At 37.9% G+C, this 24,306-nt stretch overlaps 1 long non-coding RNA gene across 1 annotated transcript in view; it reads right to left on the minus strand.

Annotated features, from left to right (window-relative positions):
• LOC110306437 overlaps nt 1–24,306 on the minus strand; it is a 49,467-nt gene that overhangs the window by 20,502 nt on the left and 4,659 nt on the right. The window contains exons 2-3 of the long non-coding RNA XR_002379269.1: nt 6,998–7,044; nt 2,405–2,457 (exon numbers count right to left, since the gene is read on the minus strand). This is a non-coding gene — a long non-coding RNA (uncharacterized LOC110306437). The remainder of the gene's footprint in view (nt 1–2,404; nt 2,458–6,997; nt 7,045–24,306) is intronic.

Raw genomic sequence — 24,306 nt, forward strand, 5'->3', positions numbered from 1 at the left:
AAACATTCATTTTGCCTCACTCATTCTTCTTTCTTCCATGCTTCTCCTCCTCCCTCTCTCTTGTCCCAAATCACTATAGCTAACCAAAATGCAACTAATTCCTTATCAATAGCCCGATATTATCATCAATTCTTGGTGTATTCTTTCAGACTTAGAACAATCAGTATGTTATTTCCTAATTTTCACAAAGATGATTATCTTCCAAGAATTAGTGCAATGTATCCCCTTCACCTAACCTGACGAACCAGGTTTTATTCCTGAGTATAAGGTGGAAGATCAGAAAACTGATTTCTGAACTCCATATGCATAATTTGGTATGCACATACCTGCAATAACACACACACATGTCATGTGTGCACACATACGAAAACAAGATGAATTATGAAACATGTATACACCAAGTCCCCCAAATTGAATTGAATTTGTAATGATCTCTCTAAAGAGGGCATTTAGTCTCATTAAAATGCTCTACAATTAACATGACTTATAATATTTTATCTTGAGAATTCAGGTGTTGTCTACTGAGTGATCTCAATTTCACTATTATTACTCCTTATAGGATTTTATGACATAATAAACTTGGGGATTAAAGAATGGTTTTGAAACAAAAGAGTGGCCTTATAAATATTCATCATCTAGAGTCCATGATGCAGAGTTAAAAACTGCAAAGGAATTATAAAACAGATTTTAGATAGCGTTGATGGCATTGACAACCCATAGACGCCATAATAGTGTCAAAATGCTAAGAAATGGAAAGTCATTGTTTTTATTACATGGATTCTTTGTATCCTAGTCAGATGCACAAATATCTTTTCAAGGTCTAGTTGACTAAAGCCTTCCTTGTAAAATGCCATCATCCTTTCATTGCTTTTCCCTGCTCCCTCATAACAAATACTGTTCAGCTTTCCTGCAGACCCAGTTCACTGAGCTCTCAGCACTCAAGGAGCGTCTTGTGGCATCCTATGCAAAAATAGCCACTTCTTGCTGCTGGTCAGGTTTTCTGTCTCCTATGAAAATTCCCATGAAAATCATGTGACTTCATTCTCAGATAACAGTCAGTCAGTATTCCCACACAGGTTTCTTACAGGATACAAAAGGACTTCTTAGTCTGGCCCAGCAATGTCACAGGCTTTAGAGATGCCATCAATGCTATAGGTTGTCTACAGGTAGGATCATATCAAGCTGTGTATCTCATAGGTTGCATACCTCATGGCTTGGAAACTCAGTAGTTTCTAGGAACAACCGTTGCTGCTTCCTAATACTAAGGCCTTCTCTAAATAATTCATTTCATTTTAGGAATTGAAGAGATAGCGTTAAGCATAGCTCAATTCTCTTAAAAGTTTAGAGTTGGTGGCTTGTCAGCAGAACAAATAGACAGGGCTCCAGTTGGTCCTACATATAAAACCACAGGCTGGCTAATCCTAAGGGATGTCAAAATCTATGCTTCAGTGACAAAGCACTTCAATAATGGTTTTCTACAGTGATATTTTTTACAATCCAATGAGCTAACAAATTCTAACCCACCGAGCTTAAAACAAGATGAAATAAAATAAAACATAAAATGTCCCTGTTCTCGCAAAACTGCACACCGAAATTTCTTGTGGTTTTGAAAAAGGAAAGTCTTGAATTTAAAATGATTCTTTTTTGTTTTGTTTTGTTTTTATTCGATATTTATTTCATTTACATTTCCAGTGCTATCCCAAAAGTCCCCCACAGCCTCCCATACCCACTCCCCCACCCACCCACTCCCACTTCTTGGCTCTGAGGAGACTGCCATACCCGGGGATCCATCCCATAATCAGCCTCCAAACGCTGACAACATCGCATACACTAGCAAGATTTTGTTGAAAGGACCCTGATATAGCTGTCTCTTGTGAGACTATGCCGGAGCCTAGCAAACACAGAAGTGGATGCTCACAGTCAGCTATTTGATGGATCACAGGGCCCCCAATGGAGGAGCTAGATAAAGTAAGCCAAGAGCTGGGGGGATCTGCAACCCTATAGATGGAACAACAATATAAACTAACCAGTACCCCCCTCAGAGCTCATGTCTCTAGCTGCATATGTATCAGAAGATGGCCTAGTCAGCCATCAGTGGAAAGAGAGGTCCATTGGTCGTGCAAACTTTAAAATGATTCTTCTTATGTGATTCAGTTAAAAAAAATTCCTAAATAAGAACATTCATCACTTGTGTATTATTAAAAGACTGTCCAAGTTATAGGCCTCTGTGGCCTCAGAAGATTGTTTCTAAAGCCTCCAGAAAGGCAAATGGATGCTCACTTCATCCCTTAGGCTGTGTGCACTTGTTTGTTAATTAGCATAATCTTCTAACATGCCACAAGATAAAGTATGCTAAATGCTGGCGAGATACAGGTAGTAAAAGAATACCAAAGCTGGTGAATACCCTAACTCTTTGCCAGCTTTCTCTCTTTTTAGTTTTAATTCAAGGGAGGTTTTCTGTAAGAACAACAACTTTCATAATTACATCTAGTGATTTCTCATTAACAACAGTAAAGGAAAAAGATGATAGGAACAATGAGTATGTCCTAACATGTAGTTAGGGCAATATGTCAAGGAGAGTTAGCTATGGGACATGACACCAACTACCCTACTTTCCAGATCAGCACCCCCCAAATGTGGATTGTAAGCCCCTTGCCTGTGTCCACCATTAAAATTAAACAGATACTGATTTGGTTTTATGGAAGAATTACCTGTCATATAGATGGCAATTACCTATAAAACAAACATTTAATTGAAATTTCTTAAACATCTAGTATAATGACAATAATGGTACCAACAAATTTCCCTTAGAAATAGTTTCCCTAAAATTTTGCTTACTCAAAACTTTAGTAAGAGAGGAGGGGAGCTGAAGAGGTGTCTCAGTGATTAAGAGCACTTTGTGCTCTTGCAGAGGAACAAGGTTCTATGCCCAGTACCACATGGTAACTTTCCAACCATCAGTAACTCCAGTTCTAGATGATCCAAATCCTTCTGGCTTTAACAGGAAATGACTTCATAAAATGTAAGACCAATATAACATGTAGTCAAAACACTCATAAACATAAACTAAAAACAATTATTTTTGCAAAAATGGACAAAAGTCTAACAAGGTAAAGTCAAGGAATATATATTTATTTTTTTAGCATTTTTATATGATGAGATTAGCGAATCACCTGTAATTTTTAAATGCTGCACTATATTCCAAGGGGAGCTGAAGGCATTCGCAACCCCATAGGAAGAACAAAAATATCAACCAACCAGATCCCCCAGAGCTCCCAGGAACTAAACCACTAACCAAAGAGTATACATGGAGCAACTTATGGCCCCAGCCACATATGTGTCACCAATATGTGTCAGCCACATATGGGCACCAATGGGAGGAGAGGCCCTTGGTCCTGTGAAGGTTCAATGCCACAGAATAGGGGAATGCCAGGGTAGGAGGGAAGAGTGGGTGGGTGTGTGTGGGAGCATCCTCAGAGAAAAAGGGGGAGAGGGGATGTGATAGGGTTTTTGGGGGGTGAGGAAACTCAGCAAAGGGGATAACATTTGCAATATAAGTAAATAAAATATCCAATAAAATAAATAAATTAAAAAATAGACATTTTACAAAACATTTTTCCATTTGTCATAAAGTACAACCATTCTTTTTTATGTTTGCTAATGTATCAAACTACAAAGTGATTTTCCAGTTATTATGGACTCAAAAGTTTGGTTTGCAATGACAATTCTCTCTCTCTCTCTCTCTCTCTCTCTCTCTCTCTCTCTCTCTCTCTCTCTCTCACTTACTCTCTATCTCTCTCTCTAACACATACACACACATGTTCCTTTGTATATCAATAAGAAGTTTGTCTCTAAACATATGTGTGTGTGTGTTCTAGGAAAAACAGAGAGATCAAAGTCTAAATAATATCTCTATCCGATGGCTAGTATTGTGTTATCAATCTGAAACATTTAAAAGTTTATTTGTCCTTGCAATTTGTACTCAATGGACTAAGTGTTATCCTAATAAGATATTAGGGATCATATCAAGATAACAAAATGCCTAGCATTCATTCCTATCCTGCATTGCTCCAATAGCCCTCTTGAGTCATTCAAAGCCTGCATTGTGAGTTATTTGTCAATATGTACAACAACAAAAAAAAAAATCACAGGGAATCCATTGACTCCATGTTTCCAAATATTAAAAATGGTGGCTCTTCTCAGTGATCAGGCATCCCTCTGCAACCATGCCTGCATCTGAACCAGCTCCACATTATTCTTTATTTTCCCATTTTTAACCTTTTCTTTTTATTTCACTTTTACCTTTTTCATACCATGTGTCTTCCCCTTGGTAGCCATGATATAGATCGTTCTATAAAGATAAATCTCTCAAGCTCAAGCTAACAAACATAACTCTTTAGTGCTTAAGAAAGGAATGTATTCCTACTACTCTCCACATATTCAGATGAATTTTTAAACATATTCAAACTTCCTATTCATTTTTCCTTTTCCTTATATTACTGTGTTTTAAAATTTAAAAGCCTGTTCTTCTCTATTAAAATGCTAGATTCAGATATATATATTTAATGAAATATAACATTATAAATCCTCATAAAACCTTGACTATGTGCCTTAACAACTTTTGAGCATTCAAAGAGATAATAAATTCTGAAGGTGAATATAGAAATTAGTTTTTGCTAATACAGCAATGACTATTGGACAGCAGACAACATTAATCTATTTGGAGGTTTGGATGTTTGTTATACTTTGGATATAACCCAAAAGAAAAGAAGACTTTTAAGAAAACCCAATATTAAAGGGTATACACTATTAGATCAAATCTAATAAGAGAGTCAAAAGGTTTCAGGTGAGAATTATAAGAATATTGATAGAAAATGATTAAATATATTTTACTAGGAGGCTGGAGAGGTGTATCACTGGTGGTATCTATGGGGTACTACCCCCTGTAGAGGACTGTAGTTGGGTTCCCATGTCAGACAATTCATAACTGCCTGTACCTAGAGTTTCAATAGATCTAATGGTATGTTCAGACCTCTGTGGGTTGCTGTACTCATATAAACATACTCTCTTCCTAACACTGACATATATACATAATCAAAAATAAAATAACCTTTAAAATATTTTGCTAAGGGAGGATTGAAGGAGCTGAAGGGGATTACAACCCTATAGGAAGAACAACAACATCAACTAACCCAACCATTCAGAGCAACCTGGGAATAAACCACCAACTAAAGAGTATACATGGAGGGATCCATGGCTCCAGATACATATGTAGCAGAGTATGGCCTTATCTGGCATCAATAGGAGATAAGGCCCTTGGTCCTATAGGAGGCTTGATGCCCCAGCATAGGGGAATGCTAGATCTGTGAGGCAGGGATGGGTGAGTGAGTGGAGGAACATCATCATTAAAGGAAATAGGAGGGGGATGGAATTGGGGGTTGTGGAGATGAAATTGGAAAGGGGGATATCATTTGAAATGTAAATGAATAAGATGATTAATAAAAATATTTTGCTAATATGAACTTCTGAAATATTTTATTAGCTTAGAGCAACAGTTTGTAAACAAGGCATGTAGGGATGGTCTGAACTATTTTTCATTCCAAAACACTACATCAAGCAATAATTCGATCACTTTTCCAAACAGATGCTCAAAAAGCACCGGGTACAATAAGCGCTGGTTGTTTTCTGAGCATATTAGCAATGTGGCTTATTAGAAGTAGCTTATTCATTTTGAAAACCTCAGCGATTAAGGTGTTGAATATTTCTTTGCTCCATATCTCCAGCTCCTGATATTGTAAGTATGCTTAGCTCATACCTTTTGAAAGTCAGCCCACAGTTCTTCATCTCACATCCATCTTTCCATTTGTGTTTCACTGTGTAGAGTCACTCAGCTCATTGATTCCCTCTGCACCATCTTGTGAATGTGGCTGAGTTCATCAAAAGCATTACTTACTTTTGTTGCAATTTATTTTATTTCAATTTGACTCTCTTATAGAACTTCCATCTCTTTGCCTTACCCATCTGCTATTGCATATTTTCTAATTGAAACCTTCAAACATTAATCATATTTATTAAAAATTCCCTCTCTGATAAACCCCACATTTTATACCATGTCTCTGATAGTCATTTTCCTCTTTAAAATGCACAGTGGTTTGAAAGAGAAAGGTTCCCCCAACAGCTCAGGCATCTGAACACTTGATTATCTTCTTTGGGGCTGTTTGGGACGTTCTAGAACCATTAGGATGTGGAGCCTTTCTGAATGATGTACATCACTGGAGTTGGGCTCTGAGACTTTATACCCTGATTGCATTTCTAGATTTCTTTCTGCCTTTGTGTGTGGTTAAAGATGAATTATACCAGATTCCTGATGTGACAACCGGATGTCATGCCCCCACCTGTAAGAATGGATTCTGCTGCCAGGCAGTGGTGGCGCACGCCTTTAATCCCAGCACTTGGGAGGCAGAGGTATGTGGATTTCTGAGTTCGAGGCCAGCCTGGTTTACAAAGTGATTCAAGGACAGCCAGAGCTATACAGAGAAACTCTGTCTCAAACAAAACAAAACAAAACAAAACACAAAAAACAAAAAACAGTGGATCCTGTCCTTAGAACATTAAACCAAACTTAACTCACTCTTTAATACATTGCTTTTGGTGGGTTTTTTGTTTGCTTTGATTTTACAGTAATGAAAAGTAACTGATATATGAAGCACTTCCTTGTGTCTATTGTTCTCTGATATCTGATATTTTTATCCAAATTTATATATATGTATATGTATATGTATATGTATATGTATATGTATATGTAGGAAGTTAAGTAACTCAAATATATATGAGACCTACATGTAAATGGACTGCAGTATATGGAGTCAAGTTAATCTGGCTATCTATTGAACTAGTCTCAATTTAATACTTATTCTACCTATAAGATGCCATATGTAATATTAACTATAAATACACTAAGAGCCTCCACTATCCTCATATCCTGATTGTGACTTACCTTTCCAGCTCCTCAGAAATGATTAGAAGTGGTTCTTCTATCCAGACCTACAGGTAGACAGGCATCTGGATATTACTAAAAGTAGGCACATTTCATTAGAGAAAGACATATCTTTAAAGGCAGAAGCAACTGGACTCAGAAGGAAGTTCAGTAGCTCAAATGTCAAGCTCTAAACAAAAGGCAGAAGCTTCCTTGTCACCTAGTGGGGGCTTTGGGGTCATTTGCACAGTGAAGACTGTGTAGCAAATGTCCTGTCTGCTCCATGTAATTTTATATACAACTGCATGCATTTTAGACAAGTAGCATCTCAACTCACAACCTAGGACTGTGCAGTTGAGTACAGTGCAAAACAGGCCAGTTACTGTGCTCTGTTCCAGTTCTCTGGAGTAGCTCTATGCCTGGGCTCCCATCAGTTTTAGATGACAACTTGAAGGTCTGGTGGTGAGAAGAAGTCTGGTGTCTTTCTGCTCAGATCCACTGCTCTTCCTAGACTATAATTAATGGATTTGTGAAGTCATATATTCTTTATGGTTTGCTTCCACATTATCTAAGATAGAAAATCTAAAGAATATAAAAGGGTAAAAGAAAGGAAGGCCATCCCTGGCTTGTTTCCTGGAGAATAGTTCTTGTAATTTCTTTCAATTAATATTTTTATTTATTCAGAATTGTCTCCATGTATACAATGAAGGTTGAGCATGAGCACCCCCTATTCACACTATTCAGTTATCCCCAGATTTGCCTTCCTACTGTCTCTCCTTCCTTCATATCCTTTTAAAACATAAACCACTGAATCCGGTTAGTGATGCCTCTTACGTTCATAAGTGTACCACAACCAAATGGAGTATGGAACACTTCCTTGAAGAAAATTGACTGCTTCTCCTAGCCGTAATCCACTGCCAAAAACTTCTTACCAGTGAATGGTCTTCATGGGTCTTTTCTTCATCCATGATGAAATAGTCCTTAACTTTGTGAAGGCCTGGTACAGGCAACTGCAGTTGGTGTGAATTCACACGTGCAGTGGGCTCTATCGTATTCACACAAGACTCATTTGCAGCACTCTTCCCTGAACTCTGAGTCCCACAATCCTCCCACCTCTCTTCCCATGTTCCCTGATCCTTGGAGAGCGAGAACACGTAAGTGAGCACACTGCACCTCATACTCTTTGTACTTTGAGTATTTATGAGTCTCTGTACTAACTGCTGTTCACATTAAAAAATGATTTGAGAACAGAGTTGAATTTATCTATGACTATAGAGGTAAATATTTAGAGGGCCATTTCATACTTCGTCTATTTGTCAAAATAATAGTAGTGACTCTCCTTTAGGGCCTAAGAGCTCACAGACTTTCATTCTGTGCCATATTTACAATTTGTAGCATATCTTTATAAGAAAATTCTGAGTCTACTAGACAAATATTATGATATTTCTCTCATTGCAAGTTCCTAAGAGGTATTGAGACCTCAGTGATATCATGGTTTATCTCAAAGGTCGGTAACAACCATGATGGTGACTGGGATGCACTGAAGACTATCATCCTCATCAATACTACATTTTATGGATTCAAGTTTCTCCACAAATAACAAACAGTAATTCAAAAAATGGCTCGTTTCACTGTTGCACCCAATATTGCCCCACTAACATCCGTACAGAGGAGCAGATCCAGGTTGTAGATTTGTGTGGCTGTGGGGCTAGTGATGTTATTTGCTTGAATAATTATTCTCTCATGGGCCCCAGAAAAGTTGCCAGTTCTGTTTGGCCAATGTTTTCTGGTAGCACTGTATGTTTGAGAATTCTGTCTTCTAAGTTATTTACAAGCCATAGTGGACAGTGGGAGTTAGGAAGTTTTAGAAACTTATTTTCTGGCCTTTCCTTGTAAGTACTTCTCCTGAAGTGAAAAAAAAAAGGAACAGTTTTACTTTCTTCGATCTCATTCTAGGGAACCATAGAAAACATGTCATAAAGGAACGTAAATCAGGAAGTCCACATTAGAAGGCATATAGCTCCCTGTGACATGCACTGTGGCTGCTTCTTCAATATTGTAATACTTTAGTTTTTAATATCACTTAAAATAAATGTGAGCATATTTATCTTTACTAGGGCCTTTGTTTAAAAATTTCTTTTTCAATTTCTTAACATTAGTCTACCACCTAACAGAACTTTGCAATATTATGTAGAATAATAAAGGGTTAATGGCCTGAGAGATTGTTCAGAGCACTTGCTTTTCTTCCAGGGGTTCTTAGTCTTATTCCCAGAATATCTGGCAGGTCACAACCATCTGGGACTGTAGATCCCAGGGATCCAATACCAGCTTCTGACCTCCATGGGCAGCACACAAACACACACACACATACACACACACAAACACATGCACACACACACACACACACACACACCTCCATGGGCAACACACACACACACACACACACACCTCCATGGGCAACACACACACACACACACATTGCACCACATCACACCACACACATGAAATGTGTCTTTGTTTATGGATGGAGTTGCAGTTGGTATATAAAAATAATTTTATACTTTATGTACCTATAAGGAGTACGTGCACTGAGTTTCATTTTCAAATTTGTAAAAATAATGTGAGCTATTGCTTTCAGGATTCATTACTTATTACCAAAATTATATGAAATTTAAGGCAAATTAGTAAAAAATAAGAAATATTTCTGAACATATTATAATCACAAATTAAACCACTATGGAAGAATACCCTAACAGCAAAGAACAATTAAATTAGGTTTTCCACCTTCAATGTTTTGTGTAACAGGATTCCATATATTTGTATATATTTGAATAAACAATAGAATAATTTCCAAGGCATAAAATTTAAAATTCATGAATATTTTAACAGTCAATTCAAACATTGTCTATATCACATGAATTCCAATTAGCAAACCAAAAGGAGTTGCAATTAGGATCACATGTCTTATTAATTCTATAAAGAAATGAAGCACTCCATCTTGATACCTCTCACAAGGAAGATTTGGAAATGTCAGAGATTGAGTTATATAAAAAAGAACATTTCATGCCTTAGTAATTCAGGCAATAGATGCCAAGCAATAATACTGGGAGGGAGATAATTGAAGTAGGTAGGATAGAAGAAAGATTGTGGGATAAACATTATGTATGGAGGCACACTCCCAGGTAATGAGGTGATAGATCTAATCTTTTGTAAAATACAATATACAAATAGCCCTGTTTTGTAGAAACAGACAATCCTTGCAGCCATAAAAGAACAAGTAATCAAGCATTTATTATTCTCTAGCTCAAGCAATAAGCAGAAAATTATAAGAGTGAAAGAAACTTTTATATTAAGGAAATTGTTCAATATAATCTTTCTCTAACTGCAAGTCCGTTTTCAAGTATATGTGTTGATGGAAGAGTGGGTGTGAGGCTGACAGTTAGAAATGACAAAAACAAAATAGGGTTTGCAGTCTGATAATGGACAATACATATTCTTATGTGAGCTCTGCACATAATGAAAAGTCATCATTTGCTGGACAATTTTGTCATGGGAATATCCAACCTGGGTGTTTGTGTCCCAGTAGCTGAGAATGAAGTTTTATATTAACACGGATGCTGCATTTTACAAAATTAATAATTATTAATAGAGATAAGAATCCTGTCAGCTCTCTGATCATTAGTATTCTCATACATTAGTTGTGCTAATATTTACAGCACATTACTTACACAGGTTTTATAATGTATAAAGATTTAATGCAACATGTTGTATGAAAATATTAAGAAATGATTTACATTATAGGTATTAATCTCGTTGGCTTAGTAGGTAAGAGAATTTGTTCTATAAGCATTAGAATCTGAGTTCAAATCATCACCTCCATATATAAAACTTTGTGACTCTAGAGTTGGAGTGTGGTGACAGACAGATCCAGAGAGCTCATTGGCCAGCAATCCTCACTGAAACAGAGAGCTTCCAGTTTAAAAATGAAGCTGGTCTGAAGGGAAGAAGGAGGATGTCAATAGAAGAAGATACTCAGTCTCGTGTTCTGGTCTCTGTATATGCAAATACTTCCACTGCTGTGCATATGCCACATACAATATACTATGCTACACACACACACATATGAACACACACACATATGAACACACATCTACACATATGCACACACATACCCACAAATATACATGCACATGCACATGTGTATAATGAAAATAATTTAGGGACTTTAAATTTTAATCACAAAGCCCAATGATACATTTTTAAATGTCCTATTTCCATTATGTGAATCATACACTAAGTAAACTTTGAACAATTGAACAAATAAAAAGTTGAACTCTTATAATTATAGTTCTAAGCCAAAAGAAATTTAAAACAACTCTTCAAGTTGGACACCTTTGCTGTGACAGTAGTTGGTGACATAAAGTTTGAAGAACTGTAGAATTATAATTGACCAAATATAATTACAGAAGCCTCAGTGACTCCTAAGGAACCTGTGGGTGGAGCTCAATTATGCTAACTCTGTGAGGTGTTCCTGTATCAGTGAGTCAGCTGAAACAGTTCCCCCTAGTAAAACCTGATATTATTTAAATACTTAATAATTGTATCAATTACATGCCCTGTATAACTCAGAAAATATTGCATGTGTATGTATATGTAACTCGTACCATTTGGCTCCCTGAAAGCTGACAGAAATAAGACGAGGAAGCTGTAAAACATTTCCTAGCAGATACTTAGCTGGCATCCCAGTTGAGATGTATATTCTCCTGAGAATTATTCTATATCGTTTTCTTGTCCTTTAACAATATTTATATATGTAAATGGAAACATAATTTTTGTAATAGAGTCTAAAAAGAATATGTAAAATAACATCTACATTATGTAAGTCCTCTTAACTTCAGTAGGTATAATGTCATACAATTTTGTTTTTACTATTCATCCTTTATAAATGCCAAAAATACTTGACCATTCTCCAAATGTTTGCCCATCCTCTCATGAAATAAAATTACAGCCAATAATAAGGTTTAGGAATTTGTTTAAATATTTGTAGTCTAGAAGACAATCAGATGCTATTGTTCTCCTAAAGGAGCATACAAATAAAATGATTCCTAGTGGAATTCTGCTAGACCCAAAACTTTGTGCCTTGCCTAACCCTCATCAATGAAGCTTCTTCCTGTTGTCAATAGTAATTAGTATAGAGACCTACATCCAGACAGTGCTCAGAGGAATGGGATATCCTCATCGTACCTCTGTCCATAAGCCTGAGGGGTATATGCACAGAAAGAGAGAGAGAGAGAGAGAGAGAGAGAGAGAGAGAGAGAGAGAGAGAGAGAGATTGTGGAAGCTCTTAGCAATGGATAAGGACAGGGAAAATATTTTCCAGAAACAAAAGGACTGGTGTTCATGTAAACTCACAGAGACTGTGGCCACATCTACAAGACCTGCAGAGGTTTAAGCCCAACAGAATTCAGTAACTGAAAAGGGAAGGTAGATGTAGAATCCTATCCCTAGCTTAGAAGCTATTTGCAATGGATACTGACTGGCAAAGGTGGATCAGTTTGCTCTAATAGAAGGGCACTGGATATGCCAACCAGAATCTGGGCTCAGCTCCATGCCTACAAGTAGGCTAACAATACTCAATTGTATTTTTGTGACTTTTAGCTTCACTTTGCTTTTTCTTGGGGGGGGGTCTTATTATTATTTATTATTTTCCTTTATCTTCTCATGAGAGGTTTGTGAGAAACCATTACAAATAGTATATAAAAATAGTTTAAATAAAAAGAAAGCTAGAGCCACTGCAACTGTGAGCATTCCTGACACCGATGCTTTTTTTTCATTTTTTATTAGATATTTTCTTCATTTACATTTCAAATGCTATCCGAAAAGTACCCTATACCCTCCCCTTCCCCTGCTCCCCAACCCACCCACTCCTGCTTCCTGGCCCTGGCATTCCCCTGTACTGGGGCATATGATCTTCCTAAGACCAAGGGCCTCTCCTCCCATTAATGGCCGACTAGGCCATGCTCTGCTATATATGCAACTAGAGACACAGTTCTGTGGGGTACTGGTTAGTTCATATTGTTGTTCCTCCTATAGGGCTGCCGACCCCTTTAGCTCCTTGGGTACTTTCTCTAGCTCCTTCTTTAAGAGCCCTGTGTTCCATCCAATAGATGACTATGAACATCCACTTCTGTATTTGCCAGGCACTGGCATAGCCTCACAAGAGATAGCTATATCAGGGTCTTGTCAGCAAAATCTTGCTGGCATATTCAATGAAATTTATGCTTTTATCTGGCTTGTGAAATATCCAATGTTCTAAATGTATTTGAGTTAAATGCAGAGTGTTACAAAACTAAGAGGCTGATTCTCAGACTTGACAAACCAAGCAAGTCCTGAGGAATGTGGAACAGGAAAGCAGGTTTCACAGATTGTTCACATTCTCCTTCATTCTACCTCTCCGTGTCTGTGTATGTAAATGACTATTCTGTAATTTCTTTCTGGAACAACCAAATAAGAACATGTGTGCTTTTGTCTGGAGGCATACTTGACATATGACATATATAAAACAAAATCCTTTTATGCTGAATTATTCTGTGTGCTATCTTATATAACTATTTACACAAGTGAGTATTACTGGTCAAGAAGCTAACCTCCAAGAAACCAAACAACCCAATCAAAACATGGGGTGAAGATCTAAACAAAGAATTCACAACAGAGGAATCTTAAATGGCTGAGAAGCACTTAAAGAAATGTTCAAAGTCCTTAGGGATCAGGAAAATACAAATCAAAACAACCCTGAGATTCCACCTTACACCAATCAGAATTGCTAAGATCAAAACCTCAGGTGACATCACATGTTGGAGAGGATGTGGAGAAAGAGGAACACTCCTCCATTGCTGGCGGGACTGCAAACTGGTACAACCACTCTGGAAATCAATCTGGAGGTTCTTCAGAAAACTGGAACTAGATCAATCTGAAGACCCAGCTATATCACTTTTGGGAATATACCCAAAAGATGCCCCACCATGCCACATGGGCATATGTCCCACTATGTTCATAGAGGCTTTATCTCTGATAGCCAGAAGCTGGAAACAACCCAGATCCCCAACAACTGAAGAATGGATGCAGAAAATGAGGTTTATTTCCACAATGGAATACTACTCAGCTATTAAGAACAAGGACATCATGAGTTTTGCAGGCAAATGAATGAAACTAGAAAATATCGTTCTGAGTGATGTAACTCAGACACAAAAGGACATGCATGGTATGTATTCACTAAGCAGTAGATATTAGCCCAAAAAGTACATAATACCCAGGATACATACAATCCATAGAACTCTAAAAGGTTAACAAGCTTAAGGACCCAAGTGAGGATGCCTCAATCCCACTTAGGGAGGGAGAATAAAATAATGACAAAATGGGGAAGGAAGGGAGGGACCTGGATTAGAAAGGGTATTGAAGACCATACCATGAGAAAGTAAACTTTTCACAGTCTCCCACCCTAATAAGCCAAATGGCCTTGTGTTAAGGAGCTGGTCACCTTCTCCCCCCTATTCCCTTCCTGGCACCTGAGGCCCTAAAAAAACTGAATTATAGTCTCCTCTTCCTTATCTCTTCCTGACTCCCAAGACTTCCAAGGACTTGAGTTATGTGCTGAGACCAGCTTGACACCCCAGACTGTTAAGGAGGAATCTACATTCCTGAGATAAGACTCAAGTTGCCTCCCACCTGTAGTCAGAATTCAGCCTTCATGTCCCCAGATGCCTGCTTCTTTGTTCTTTGTTAATTCTCCCTTAACCCCTCCCTATTTCCTTTCACTGTGTGCTTATAACCTGGAGTTAAAGCCTAATAAACTGAGACCTTAACCCTCCTTGGTCTCTCTCTTTTTTCCCTTCTGCTCATTTCTCTTGCAGGTTTGTGGTTCCCCTTGTACTCACAAATAACTGGGTCCTGCTGGGTGGGAAAAAAGGGGGCAGGGAGTGAAAGAGGTTAGCATGATCAAGTATTGGGTGAGGAGAACAGGACTGAAACCCTGAGAGGCAGCAGAATGAATAGAACAGGCAACCTCACGAGGTAGTTGGGGGGGGGGGCTCTAGAATATACCAGAATCCTAGGAGGTGAGAGACTCTAGATGAAATGCCCTACAGTGGGGAGAGGGAACTTGAGCCTACCTCCAGAAGGAAGACAGGACATCAAGAGGAGAGGTGGGGTTGCTATTCCATAGTCAAAAACTCTGACCCAGAATTGTTCCTTTCTTAAAGAACTGAAGGGACAAAAATGTAGAAGAGCCTGAGGAAAAGAAGGTCCAGTGACAGGCCCAAATTGGGGTCCAGCTCAAGGGGAGGCCCAAAGCCTGACACTATGCTCACAAAAAGGGACCTACCATGACTGCCCTTTGAAAGACTCAACCAGCAGCTGAAAGAGTCAGATGAGATATTTACACCCAACCAATGGACAGAAGCAGGTGACTCCTGTAGTTGAATTAGGGAAAAGCTGGAAGAAGCTGAGGAGGAGGGCAACCCTATAGGATGACCCCTGAAGTACCTGTCTCATTAGTCTTGATTCTTGAGATCTCTCAGACACTGAGCCACTAACCAGCCAGCATACACCAGCTGATATGAGGTCCCCAACACATATACAGTAGAGGAATGCCTGATCTGGACTCAGTCAGAGAAGACACATCTAACCCTCCAGAGAATGGAGGCCCTGGGGAATGAGGATGTCTAGTAGGGTAGGGATAGGGGGCAGGGACACCCTCGTGGAGTGGGGTGGAGGGCATGGGGGGAGGAGGTATGTGATGTGGAACAGTCAGAGGTTGGACGAGTGAGGGATAAAGTCTGGACTGTTAAAAAGATTAAATAAAAAATAATCAAATAAAAAAAAGAAAATAAGGATTAAGATAACACACCTTAAACTCATAAATAATTCTATAGGAGGTTATATAAGATATATTGATAAATGTATTGCCTTTCTAACATTACTTTTTTATTTTTCATTTTCTGAGGTATGCATTTCACTGACTAAACACTGTCAGTGCAAATTTCTTACCATCATGAATAACTAAGGTTAATGTAAGGTCTGCAACTGAATGCCTGGTGAGAAAACAAGCACAGCATATCGCATGCCCAGACACAAATGGAGGTGATATGTCAGACCTAGGAACAGCCAGAATGACTGCATATAATGAAGATGAAGATGATGGTGATGTCAACCTGAAAGCAATACAGGTTGCAAATTTCAGTGTGTAACGGCAAAGGCAGCTTTGGTGAGCAATCCTCTGCTGTATATGTGTTAGGGACCTCATATCAGCTGGTGTATGCTTGCTTGTCCTTTCAGCCAAAGACTGGGCCTGGGCCCTGCAATCCCTGGCAGTGTGTAAGTAACAGCAACTCTCGGGTCATTTGATCTTTTCTCAGAGCTAAGTGCTTCCAAATTGCTCATGTTAAACTTCAGACGAGTACAACAGTGTAGATGGTAGTAGAGTGCCCTCTTTATAAAAGGAAAAGGAAAAGAAAAACTTCCCAGAAAATTTGATTGCTCTTCCTAGGTTTCAAAGCTACCATTGGAAAGAGAACTTCATAAAACAAAGATCATATACTTAGTCTCACCATGACAGTCCCTTCCCTAGCTCAGCATGTACAGTTCATTTCCTCCCTTCATCAGTGGCTTTTAGGTTAAAGCTGTGTCTGGTTTAAATCGTGTCTGGCAATACTCCACATTTCCCACGCTCCATGGATTAATAAAGCTATCTAAAGATATATATAGTGCTAGTGATTAGCAAAGGAAAAGTCTTGAGTAAAACAGACATTAATGCACTGACAGCCAGGCAAAGACAGAGGAGTATTGGTCAAATTTGAAAGAGCCTATGCATTTCCACAATAAACCTGAGCATTAATATAAACACTACTAGTGATACTATAAAACATAAACCCTCTTAGAATGTGAATGATATGACCATGTTCTCAATAACAGTAAAAAGAGTGACTATCTTTTTACAATTGTTTCATCTAGTTGGGCCCAATGCTGACTCACCCTGGCCTTTCTTAATGATACACTGTCAAGCTTAACAGAAATGTGCCCTCTCAGTTATTCTGTAGGTTAACTGGTGACTGTGTTTCTCTGTATTTCTGTTCTTCCCCTTTTTCTGGACCATGCTCAAAAATGTTTATATTGTTTCAAATGAACAGAAAGGTCTTCCTCATTTGACAAGACAGATATGGACAAATTATACTGGGGTTGTTGTTACAATCTCATTTTCAGTTAAGTTCTTGTTTTTATTTCATTTTATTGGTCATTAATTAATGTTATTTACTTTACATCCTGATCCCAGCTTTCCCTCGCCTCTTCTGCCAGTCTCTCCCTCTCACCTTCCATCCTCCCATTCCCCTCCCTTTCTCCTCATAGAAAGGAGGCCTCCCATGGATATCAACCTGCCTTGGCAGATCAAGTTGTTGTACAACTATGGACCTTCTCCAGTTGAGGCTAGACAAGACAGCCCAGTTATGTGTCCAGTTCTCAGAAAGTTATAAGGAATCAAAAAGAATACATTTGTACTAATAAAGAACTAAATAATGGTAACATATCATTTTTGTAGATCTGCTAAAGTATAACAAGATGGTATTTGCCATCACTTTTTCCAAGTGCTAACTATATATAAGTTCATTTGCCCCCAAATCCAATCCCTTAACCAATTTTTTCTTTTTAAACCCAATATACTATTACTTAAAATTATCAACATTAAATGTATCTGGTAGATTACAGAGAGGTCCTGTGGTTCTCTTCACTCTGCACTCACACATGTCTTACAAAGGGTAGTCACAACTTTGATCACTCCTCTGCACCGTACAGACTCAGTAGACTTAATGTAACAGTAAGAAGATGAGGTTCTTGGCAACCAGACGGAAAGCTTGGGCAATGAGAGTGAGGATGACAGGCACAGAAACATCTCTTGCAAAGATTGAACATGAGGACCACCAGTTTTTCCAAAATCTACAAAGTGCAAAACAAACTGTGTTTTGGTCAGATGATTCTTATATTTTAGCTGTATCAACAATTACAGCATTATATGTGATGGGTGTCAGAAACACTGTTTAGGAATAATTAAATATGAAAACCGTTTTGTTAACACATTTTTATCAACTCCCTGATGTATCAGCAGTTAAAGGCACTGTCTGCTCTTCTCAAGTTTGTTTCTAAGCAGCTCACAATTGTCTGTAACTCCAATTTAAGGGGATCTGATAGCCCTTCTGACCTCCATGGATATTAGGCACACATGTAGAACTTAGATATATAAGCCAGAAAACACACATAACATACACATAAAAATAAATGTGGCAAAACATAATCTCAAAAATAAAATAAATATTTTAGAAGCATAGCAATAGGAGATATATTTTTGTAAATATACTATAATATATATTGAAACAAGTTTGGATTGCTCTCTAAGTACTTCAAGTCAAATGTCCCATGTAGCTTTGGAGTTAACAGGCCATCACTCACATTTTGATTCCTCCTTAATGGGTTATAGAATTTAAACCATTTAATTATATTCGTCAATTGGCTTCTTGTTTATGATAGAAATAAAATACCTCACAGAGTTATTTAAGAATGGATGCGGAATTAAATACAAGTGAGTGTGCTGGCACAGGATCTAGAGTTTAGTAAATACGTTTGCTATTGCTAATAATTTGTGAAGATCATATGCCCCAGTATAGGTGAATGCCAAGGCCAGGAAGCAGGAGTGTGTAGGTTGGGAAGCAGGACAGAGGGAGGGTATAGGGGGCTTTGGGGACAGCATTTGAAATGCAAATGAAGAAAATATCTAATAAAATGAAGGAAAAAAAGAAAGAAAAAAGAAAAACAGAAAAAAATAATTTCACTGTACCTGTCTTGTTCTATAGATTGGCTAGGTTGGTCTGATATAGTGTGAGAACACACATACACACACACACCCCTTACAGGATCAAGTAACATAATATTGTACATTAAAAAAGAAAGAAAGAAAAAAGAAAAGAAGAGAAGAGAAAAAAGAAGAGAATAAAATAAAATAAAATAAAATAAAATAAAATAAAATAAAATGAAATCTGGTTTTGTAAAAATAGTATAGACCAACTCTACCAACTTTCTAGGGGAGAATTTTAGATAAGGGCAATAGTGTGTTAGGATTATTAATGAAGTAAATAAGCAGTTTCCAAAATGGAGATTGCTGCTGGTCACTGCACCGCATGATAAATGGCAAAGAAGTTTATGTAACTTTGTTTAGAAAAAATTTGCAAGTATTAGAATAAAGCCATTAAAGAGGAACAGTTGTAGTCTACAGTGAGCACAAAGGTATACTGAAAAATCAGCAGGTAGAAACAAAAAAAATACACTGCTGAGCATGTTGAAAAGACAAGGGTGACTGAACAGAAAACATTGGTCACAGAAAACACCAGAAAAATATGTGTCCTTTTCTCTTCACGTTTCCCTGAAAGTTCCAAGTTTGTTACAGTACCCCCTGCCTTTTTTTGGATCACTTATTAATGATGTTTATATTTCTCTAAACTACTTGACAACTTTATTTTTCCTCCTCTGTTTTTTTTTTCCCCTTCAACCCTATTAAGCATGTAATGATTCCTATGTATCTGTCCTGAGAGACACTCACCATCATTTAGAATTCAGTGCCTTTGTTGGATTAGGGCTTTGGCTCTTTACAGTTATTAGAACTTTTCTGGTTTCCTTTAGCTGACCTTCTCCATAGTGGCCACAGACTGGACACACATATGCTTTTGGGACTATGTTGCGATCCAAAGAAATCATGAATAGTATATCTGTAAGCATTCACCCAGTTTGGTTATTTTGTTTATTTTCTGTCTGTCTCACTAGAATAAAAATGCCTCTGAGCAAAGATTTGTGTTCTATCATTTATTGCCTTTGTCTTTAGGATGCTTAGGAAAGAGTCTGCCACAGCGATGCTTCTTAATAAATGTCTTTGAATGAGTGGCTATTTAATAGCATCTACTTGAGTGGGCCTTTAATATATTTTTATATTCAACCTTTAAGATACTTCTAATGTATGTGCATCATTTTGAAGGAATAAAATGATTTTCAAAGATACTAAATTAATTGACCTTCATAGAACTCTTTTACTTGTCAAGAAGGGCATTTTCACATCTTTGAATAAATGAGAATTTGTGTTAGGCAAAATTGTGTTTGAGGGCTGGTGAGATGGCTCAGCGGTTAAGAGCACCTACTGCTCTTCCAAAGGTCCTGAGTTCAAATCCCAGCAACCACATGGTGGCTCACAACCATCCGTAACACAAATCTGATGCCCTCTTCTGGAATATCTGAAGACAGCTACAGTGTATACACATATAATAAATAAATAAGTCTTAAAAAAAATTGGGTTTGAATCATGTCTTTTCATTGCCCTTGGGGAATTTGAGGAAAAAGCTTTATTTTGGGGTGGGGGGAATCTTCAGTATCTTTTATGGTAGGGATAATACTATTTCTGTTAGAATGTTACATGTTTCTTCATGTTTTCCACCTGGCCTCTCCATATCCATGTTTAAAGTCATTGATCTGTGCAGCTCTCAATCTTCAATAGGGAAGTGTCTTTGTGTGGTGGGAAGCACTTAACGCAAACAGTCATAATCCTGAAAACCCTGAGAATCAGTAACAGAAAGTGCTCAGCCCTAAGTGGGACAGCAATAAGTAACAGCTCAGTAATAAGCTCAGCCCTTTCCCCAAAATCTCAGGGGACTTCTGGGAAGAGGGAAGAGAAAGAATGCGAAAAATATGGAGAGTGCTGTGAAGCATCTGTGGACCTGGAGGTACATCTGCACTCAAGAATTCACAGCACTAGGTCAAGCCAGTCAAATAAATCTCCAACATGATTTGGGGAGGGGCTCACTTAGTCTTCTCCTGAGAAGTTTTATGATAGGTGCTGAGAGCAATAGTGCCATAACCTTAACAGACATAGCCACTCTAGTGAGTTGCCTATTAATTACTACAGTGATCAAGACAGCATTGATCTTACCCATTGGGCTATAGTTTTAAAAAGAAACAGCATGTCATCAGTAGAGAGATGAATTTGGGGAGATAGCAAGTATTCAGATGGAGGTAGCACTGGAGTATATGAAAAAAATACAGTGAATAAAAGATATATTAAAATGATATTAAAGAAAGTTAGTTCTGGAGCTGGAGAGATGTATACAGTACAGCGTAAACTGCTTTTGCAAATGACATGAATTCAAGTTCTGGCACTCATATCAGGTGATTTAAGGTGATTTAAGGTATCTATAAAAACAGCATCAGGGGGATTCACACAGCTAACCACTATGGGCACTTGTACTAATGTGCACCTCCACCACACACACAATTAAAAGCAAAGCTTAGACCACAAAGCAGGGGATCATTAGTACAAGTGTTACATAGCAGGCATGGAGGACTCAGCCTGCAACTCTAATTATCCTAATTATACCATCTTTCCTGTTCTCAGCATCTGCACCTTGCCCCAGTTTCCCTCATGATGAACACTGAGAAGGTGTTAATTGATTAAGCTGCTTTTGGAGCACGGAGTATTTACAGTAAGTAAAGTTCATTCAGTGTACAGTGTGGTATGAGCACACTCAGAGTCTGCAGAAGTTTAATAGACACTGAGAGAATAAGGTTTTACCACTGTTAAAAAAGCAGGTTACCTCCTTATACTAAGTGCCCAGAACCTATTTGTAAGAGCAATCATTTCTTAAATGGTCAACGTGTATGGTAGCGATTTTATGAGAAAAAATGTATATTAAGTTTTAAATATGGTATGTTCACAATTTTCAAAAGAAAAATGATAAACCAATTTATATTTAAAAAAGTAAGCAAAGATGGAGATATATATATATATATATATATATATATATATATATATATAATAACGATGAAGGGAACTTTGAGCTTTTAAGTTTTTTTTTTTTTTTTAAATCAATGTTTTACCAGCTTGCAATCCCACCAACAATGGAGGAGTATTCCTCTTTCTCCACATCCTCACTAGCATCTGCTGTTACATGAGTTTTTTGATCTTAGCCATTCTGACTGGTGTGAAGTGGAAACTCAGGGCCATTTTGATTTGCATTTCTCTGATGACTAAGAATGTTGAACATTTCTTTTGGTGCTTCTCAGCTATTCAGTATTCCTCAGTTGAGAAATCTTTATTTAGCTCTATACCCCATTTTTAATAGGGTTATTTGGTTCTCTGGAGTCTAACTTTCTGAGTTCCTTGTGTATATTGGATATTAGCCTTGTATCAGATATAGGATTGGTAAAGATCTTTTCCCAATCTGTTGGTTGCCATTTTGTCCTATTGACAGTGTACTTTGCCTTACAGAACCTTTGCAATTTTTTGAGTCCCATTTGTCTATTGTTGATCTTAGAGCATAAGGCATTGGTGTTCTGTTCTGGAAAATTTCCCCTGTGCCCATGTGATTGATGCTCTTCCCCACTTTCTCTTCTATTAGATTCAGTGCATCTGGTTTTAAGTGGAGGTCTTTGATCCACTTGGACTTAAGCTTTGTACAATGAGATAAAAATGGGTCAATTTGCATTGACCACCAGTTGAGTCAGCACCATTTGTTGAAAATGCTGTCTTTATTCCACTGGATGGTTTTAGATGATTTGTCAAAGATCAAGTGACTATCAGCATGTGGGTTCATTTCTGGGTCTTCAATTCTATTCCATTGTTCTACTTGCCTGTCTCTATACCAATACCATACAGTTTTTATCACAAGTGTTCTGCAATTCAGCTTGAGGTCAAGGATGGTGATTCCCCCAGAAGTTCTTTTGTTATTGAGGATAGTTTTCACTATCCTAGGAATTTGGTTGTTACAAATAAATTTGCAAATTGCTCTTTCTAACTCTATGAAGAATTGAGTTTGAATTTTGATGGAGATTGCATTAAATCTGTAGATTGTTTTTGGCAAGATGGCCATTTTTACTATATTAATCCTGCCAATCCATGAGCTTGGGGGATCTTTCTATCTTCTGAGATGTTCTTTGATTTCTTTCTTCAAAGATTTGAAGTTACAACCACTCTGGAAATCAGTCTGGTAGCACATCAGAAAGTTGGATATAGTACTAACTGAGGACGGAGCTATACCACTCCTGGGCATGTACTATAAAGATGCTCAAACATATAACAAGGACACATGCTCCACTATGTTCATAGCAGCTTTATTTAAAATAGACAGAAGCTGGAAGCAACCCAGCTGTCCCTCAACAGAAGAATGGATACAGAAAATATAGTACATTTACATAATGGAGTACTATTCAGCAATTAAAAACAATGACTTCATGAAATTCGCAGGAAAATGGATGGAACTTGAAAGTATTATCCTGAGTAAGGTAACCCAGTCACAAAAGAACACACATGGTATCTACTCACTGGTAAGTGGATTCTAGACCAAAAGCTCAGAATACCCATGATATAACTCATAGACCACATAAAACTCAAGAGGAAGAAATGCCAAAGTGTGGACGCTTCAGTTCTTCTTAGAGGGGAAAAAAATTCTCATAGGAGGTAGAAAAAGGAAGGCACTTGGGAGAAAGAGGGGGGGGGAGGGAAAAGAGGGGCAGAATCAAGTATGGGAGGAGACTTGGATGATATACAGAGGGTCAGGAAATTGAACAGAGTTGTATAGTAATGGGGGATGGGGAACTAGGGGTAGTTACAAGAAACTCCCAGATGCCAGGAAAGCAAGAGGCTCCTAGGATCCAATGGGGATGAGATTAGCTGAAATACCCAACAAAAGGGAGCGAGAACCCAAAGCAAGGTCCTGGTTTGGGGATGGGGACACGGATTCATCTCCAAATTTTTATCCCAGAAGTGCTCCTGTTTAAAATAAATACTGGGACAAAGTGTGGAACAGAGATTGAAGGAAAGGCCATCCAGAGACTGTTCTACCTGAGGATCCACCCCATATGCAGACCCCAAACACAGACATTTTAGCAGATGCCAAGAAGTGTTTGCCTGATATCGCTGTCTCCTGAGAGTCTCTGAGCCTGAAACATACAGATGTGGATACTCACAGCCAACGATTGGACTGAAAATGGGGACACTAATGGAGAAGTTAGGGAAAGGTCTGAAGGAGCTGAAGTAATTTGCAATCTCATAGGAAGTTCAACATATGGTTTTTGTCTTTGAGTTTGTTTATATACTGGATTACGTTGATGGATTTCCGTATATTGAATCATCCCTGCATCCCTGGGATGAAGCCTACTTGGTCAGGATGGATGATTGTTTTGATGTGTTCTTGGATTCGGTTAGCAAGAACTTTATTGAGGATTTTTGCATCAATATTCATAAGGGATAT

This window comes from Mus caroli, chromosome 12 (assembly GCF_900094665.2).
Source record: "Mus caroli chromosome 12, CAROLI_EIJ_v1.1, whole genome shotgun sequence".
Taxonomy (NCBI): Eukaryota; Metazoa; Chordata; class Mammalia; order Rodentia; family Muridae; genus Mus; species Mus caroli.